Below are 7,012 nucleotides of genomic sequence, written 5' to 3'. Positions count from 1 at the left end.
CCTATCCATGAAAATCACACTTTTTTAAAGGACTAAAGCAACATATGCTCAACTTAGTAGAGTTTGATCCCCTGATTCCAAATATGGCCTTTTTCCTCAGTAAGACTTCATAAAAAGGCCATTAAGGGTTTTTTTTTTAAAGCTATTTCTAACCCTCAAAGCTTTTCTAAGCACTTGGTATTGAAGATGAGGATAAATTATGTAGATGTATTTCAAAGCCTAATGCTAAAAAATTATAAAAACATAAAGTCATTATCATGCTTATAACTCAAGTTATCCAATATTTATAGTTTGAAATAGTTGCTTTTTATTCAGAGGCTCAGAGCTTCAAGGGGAATATATTCAAAAAGTTTAAAAGTATCTTATTTGATGGTCGAAAGTATCAACTTTAGTTTAAAAACAATATAAGAGTTTCCTCAAAAAACACTCTATATCTTTCTCAATATTTGGAATCAGAGATCCAACTATACAACCTCTGTTTTAAGGAATTCAGCATTAGAAGTTTCTTGGTATTTAAAGGATAAGTCTAATAGTGTTGATCTTATCTGGGGCACACATATTATTATTTTAAATTTTTCAAGAGTAAAATGTAAACGAGAGGTTTTGTGAGGACATTTATTTGACAAAATCATACAAATGACACTTGAACGTGATCGACGAATTTCCATTCGCACGATCCAAGTTGGAGAGGAATAAGGGCTCTGACCAAAAAGGTCTAACTGGACCAAGAGGAGTTAAAAAAAACATCCCAAGCCTTTCCCCTCATGCCCATCAGGGCCCATCCAAGAGATCTCGGGATTTTAAACCAGCTATAAAAATTTTTGATGGAAAGGGCCTTGTGAGGGTGGAGAGGCCACTTTGACAAAAGGAAAAAAAAAAAATCCCCTCCGTTGCAAAGCTATTTTGAATGAGTCTTTTGAGTTCTTTTGAACTCTTTTTTGGCACCCCTACGCCCTGATGCCAAAACTCCCGACTACAACTTTTGGAAACATGTCGAGGGGAAGGCCTGTAGTGCCCGTCATCCAAACACCGAGGACCTCAAAGCCGCTGCCATCTAGCAATGGGACAACATGACAGAGGACTACATCCACAGTGTGTGCCAGGCCTTCCACCACCACCTGGAAGCCATCATTGCCGCTAAGGCAGTTACATTAATTATCTAGACAGCTCAGAAACATATTTATAACTATTTATACTATAAATTTTGTGGAAATTATATATGTTATTGAAGTTTAAAATTCAAAGTGTTTTGCTTTTAATGGACCACTCGGCATTGCATATATGTAGTCCTCTTATATGTAATTATAAATGTTCATATAGAGAGGAGTAAATATCCATTTTAAGTAATAAACAGATCTATTCCTTCTTCCTCATTGCCATCAGACTCAAAGATGGAGATGAATTATGTATTACCAATAATCATATTAAATATGTGTCTGTATGTAGAATCATTCTAAAAAGCTCCATGAATAACCATTTGCTGAGCATCTACCCAAAGGGAAAGAGTACCAAACCCCTTTTACTTATTAATATTAGAAGAAGAAAAAGGACACTCCATCTATTATCTTGCATATAAACATATATATGAATGCAAGATCCCCCATTATGGAGAGGCGTCCTTTGATGGATCACCATGGATTTCTCATGATAACAAGCTCTGCATTATTAGAGGTACACCTATATATATACGTCAGAGTGGTCCCTAAATTTGTTTTTTTCGAGAAGATATGCAGAGTGTGGACCCAAACTTGCAACCTTTTAATAATACGGAAACAAATTTGGTACGTACAGCGTAGGGACGCGAAGTGAAGGGAAGAATATAATTGGCTGAGGAAGAGAAGACGCGAAGTGAAGCGAAGAATACTTTGATCTCGACTTTTCCAAGTTATTCGGTTAACTAGAACTTGAAAGGGAACCAAAAGTAGATGGAAGGTCTCATTGTATGGAAAAAGTAGTGAATTTGGCTCTCTTGGAGTATTCGGAGGGGGGGAGTGAGTTCTCTCGGAGTCCATCCGTTGATTGAGAGAGGAGGCCGGAGAAGATCATATCTAATTATGTAAGACATTAAGACATTTTCTTATTTCTACCATGATCCATGATCATGACAGTAGAATTAATTTCAGGAATACTTTGCACGGAGTCGTAGTGTGCAAATTCGTACTATATTCTTCACTTCGCGTCCCTACACTTATTATTAAAAGGTTGTGTGAGTTGAATTTCAACTGTCCACTGTTGCTGTATCCAATTTGGTGATAGAAAGAGAAAACGTGACCTTTCTTTATCAGAAGTGTTTAAATCATTCGATTTAAACCAAGTATGATGCTTCGTTACGTTCGATAACTTGTTGCCTTTTTGACAAAAACCTCGGACAACCAATTTTCACTGGCCTCTATAGAAGCGAAATTTGTACCGCATTGGCTATAGACAGGAACAGGGGTTTTTCACTTGGTGCCACGTCTGGATTGTAGGGTGGATGCATAAGAACTTCCCATCCGAAGGTCAATGAGCTTCTGACGTGTCATCAAAGATGTGTGGGGTCTGGTGTTGTCGGGATGATGTCTTATTGTCTCCTATTCATCATTGATGGCCACTTCATTTTGATTTCCAGTTTCAAACGGTGGATTTGTTCAAAGTAGAGGGGAGAATTGAGCCCCCAGTTGTCATTATTATTTAATTCCTGAGTAGTAAAAATCCTTTCCTAAATAGATTCAAGTATATTCGAAACCTGATTGAACATTCGTGTGTGTTCATAAAAGACGGAGTGTAACTTTGCAGATGTGTTGCAGAGTTATAATTGTAAGTCCTTGTTGGACTCAGAATTGGGGATCGACATCGGAGTATTTCTCGCAAATGTCCTTGCTTATATCCTTTTCTCCTTCCTCTCTTGTCACAGCTGAATGTAGCTGATCTAATGAAACATCATGAGCATTATTCTTCCTCTCCTCCAAAATATTCTTCAAATTGTCGGGGTTACTATGGTGATTTTCGGTTTCTTTTTTAACATGTCCATTCTAGACTGGATTTTCATCATTAGACGTGGTATAAAAAGAAAACTTGCTTATTTTTTTTTCAGCCATGATTCGGTTACGTAAAAAACCTCACAATTAAAATAACGTGGATAGAATTGTCATTAATGCTAGTGCACGTTTTGATTCCCTACTTTGTCTTTCAAAAATGTATTTTTATTTTTTAAATTTTTGTCCCAGTTCTAAATTGGAACAATTGACTTTTTTTCAAAAAAGAAATCCTTTAAAAAATTTTATCTCCTATTTTCTCACAATGCGATTATTTTGTCCTAATAAATACAAAAATATATATCTTCCAGGTCAATCCTTGTAGACACCAGGGTATTATTAACCTTCATTATATCATGCAACCTTTCACCCTAAAGATTAACAATATTCGTTGGTATTGGTCAATGTTTAGATGCAAAAAAAAAGCTAATATAGGTCAAGTGAAATATTTTATAATTAATACTTACTTTAGATAGATAAATAGTTAATTAGTCTTTCAAAAGTTTTAATAAACTTTTCCTAAAGAGTGATTATTTCTTCTTAAAAAAGAAATTTTGAGATTTAAAATTTCTTAGAAAAACGCTTTCTATTTTATTAAATTATACAATACTTTATTTTTCAATATTTTTCCTTAAAAATAATCATTTTAGAGGAAAAGTATTTTAAAGTTTGTGAAAGATTATTTATTCATCCAAAATAGGGATTCGTCCTTATTTTTCAAAGTATTGAAAATCCATTGTATATTTCACAATGCACATGTGTAAAAAAGAAACCGAAAATCAACATGGTAACCTTGACAATTTGAAGAAAGTTTTGTAGGAGATCAGCTACAATCAGCTGTAGCAAGGGATGAGGGGGGAGGAAATAAGCAATGACATTGGTAAGAATCACTCCAATGTCAATCTTCCATTTTACTATAAGTCTAATAAGGTTTATAACTCATCAACAAATCCGATCTCCGTCTTTTATATAAGCACACTCAAATGTATGTAATAGAAAAGGAAGTTCAGCTAATGACAACAGCTGAAGTGTTATTCTTCTCTCTAATCATTGACCCTAAAACTTTGATTTCTTCAAAAAAAAAAAAAGTTATAGGCATTGTGGGTTTCTTGTAGTGAATTCTGATCTGAACGGAAATTGCTTTCCAATTCAATGACTTCTGCAGTATCTATTCTAAATGTGTGTTTCCAGCAATATAAAGTTAATTTCACCTCTTCTCAATCGTTCTCCATTATCTTCCAGAACCACATAGGAGTAGAATCTTCTCCAATGACTACTCCCATTTTTCTTTCGAATTTTTTGATGTTTCTCATTGGGTTCTTCAATGTATTTGTTTCCTTCCCGCCTCATTGGGATTTTAATCTTCCCTGTTATTACTTTTTTAGATTAAGTTTATTTGTCGTGTGTTTACTTTCTTCATCTCTCGTTTAAACCCCAGAATTCCTTATGGGTTGCTCGTATTCTTCATTCGTTTCGAACCTATTTTCTATTTCCTCGATCCTCCTCGTCACAATCGGGGACCGCAGCGGGGATTATCCGATCCTTTTCCTACGATTAGTCTTGTTAACTCCTTCGTTCCCAAAGAGAAGCTTGGTTATATCATGATTCAATTATATTTGGCCCTTTCTTCTCTTCTCCTAGTCCCTGAAGATAATTTGTTTCTCTTTTGTCCATTCCTGAAGATGGGAGAGAGGTTTTATTATATAGAACTCTAACACCTCCGAAGAGGCTGTATAGTTCTTTTGCAGGGGAAAAACAACACTTCACTTTAGCAATAATTAATTTAATTGATTTATTTGCAAAAAAAAGTCAATTTTTAGATCTTGTTCTCTCCTTGCATGCACTTAATTTTTATTTATTTATTGAAAAAGCAAATTTAAGGACCACTCTAATGTACTTGTAATATCCAAACATAGATTCATTGATATATTCAATAAATATGTACAATGTTTATATATATATATATATGTAATCATTCTTAAAATACATATACCCTTAGGAACTCTCAAGGGATGACGAGGATCCTTTAAAAATCAACCAAGAATCAACCCAACAAGGAACCAACCAACAGATGTCCTGCTTATATTAATGACTAAAGAGAAGATTTCTAAATATAAACAGCAGTAGAGAGGAAAAGAGATAGAAAAGGAATGGGGGGGGTAACAGGGAAAAAGTTAATGGCTTATTTGGGACTCATAAAGAGCCATGAAAGGACTCCTTAAAGTACCATTTCATCAGTATAGTCATGAAACAGTAATTATTTGTGATAATAAACCATATCCTCTTATTAGTGTTGTTGGGATTCGGTCTGAAAATCCTATACCAGTTTGCGATAGAGGTGGATCCTGCTATAAAATATCGGGCTTCAAGATGACGGGTTTCAAAATATGAGAAGGTATTCTATTATATAGTCATGAGACCTAAATATATTTGAAACATCAGAGTAATAATAACTTGGGATGTACAAATGATGCATAAAAAGTGAGCTAAATCTGTAAATAATAATGCTCATAAAAAACTGGAAAATGGGAATAAAAATGCAGAAAAAGGCCAGCAATGCAAAACAATCTGGTAAAATGGCATTTATTCTGTTAAAAAATATATATATAATTAAAATTTATTTAATGAAGCGGCTTGGCATAGCCTTCTTAGAGTACTTCTCAAAGAAATCTTTGTTCTCCTTGTTACTGATCTTGGCAAGGGGGATATTAGTAGAGACCAAGGCTGGAGTGAGCTGGAGGGCCTGTAGCCCACCCCCCCAAATGAAGGAACTTTGCTGTTTACTAGAATTATTTTTTTTCTCCTTCCGGCAAATTATGCAGGAGAGGAAATAATTTATTATTTGAAATTTTTGTGAATAGCTATGAATTTTTTTACTTTTTTTTCAAAAAATTTAATTTTCTGTGAATGGCTATGGATTTTTTAAATTTTTTACAAAAAAAAAAATTTTATTTTTGTTTTGTTTTCTCTTCTTTCTCCTTTTTTTTTTTTTTTTTTCAGGGGGAGGGGTTTTTGTTTTATCGATAATGACGTCATCAATCAGTTGTAAAGGAATTATTTTACATTAGAAAATATATGTTGGGCTGTAAGGTTATGGCCACAGGCTTGACAAAAAAGAGGTACGGACGGAGGCTTTCAAGCCTAGAATGAATCCACCTCTAGTCTGTAACCAACATGATTTTTAGTGGACTGAACCATAGGGATATATAGTTATGAAAATTGGTTTTGTTTTTTTCTTGTGTTTTTCTTGGACTTGATAACCTGAAGAATGAGTTTTCTTTTCCTACACTGTTATTATTATTATTATTGAATTACTAAGTATTGAACAGCCTTTTCTAAGTAGATACAATTATATTCAAAACGAGTGTTGATCCCATGGAATTATCAATTCGATCGGAAATTTTGAAAAACTTTCCATAGGATTGTAGTCTTTTTACAAAAATATGCAACCATAATAATACTTGAGTATTATTCGCAGTGATGAAGATCGTTTGTATTTCAGACATGTTAAAAAAACAAAAAACCAACGTGATTAGCTATCATGACGTTCGTTAGATCACCTACAATCAGCTGTGACAAGGGAGGATAAATAAAGACATTGTCAAGAATTAATAATATAATTAATGTCGATCCTTTATTCCACTCTGCCTCCAACAAGGATTAAAGTTTATAACTCTGCAACAAATCTTCAGGATTACGCTACTTTATGTTTGAGCACACAGGAATTTTCAATCAGGTTTTGAATATAATTGAATGTAGGTGAAAAGGAAGTGAACTAAACAGGAGTTAAATACTAATGACAACAGCTGAAGAGAAGAAAATTCATTCTTCAGATTACCCATTTAAAAAAACGTACCACCTAAAAAATATACACAAATTGCATCACTAATTATATATTCTAATCACATTTTTTTTTTTAAATTGTCTCTGAAAGAAGTTATGATACAACTTCAAGACTTCAGCTGTTGTAGTTAGCATAAAATATCGATAAGGACATG

This window comes from Lepeophtheirus salmonis, chromosome 8, assembly GCF_016086655.4.
Source record: "Lepeophtheirus salmonis chromosome 8, UVic_Lsal_1.4, whole genome shotgun sequence".
NCBI classification, from domain to species: domain Eukaryota; kingdom Metazoa; phylum Arthropoda; class Copepoda; order Siphonostomatoida; family Caligidae; genus Lepeophtheirus; species Lepeophtheirus salmonis.
This window is presented reverse-complemented; position numbering follows the sequence as displayed.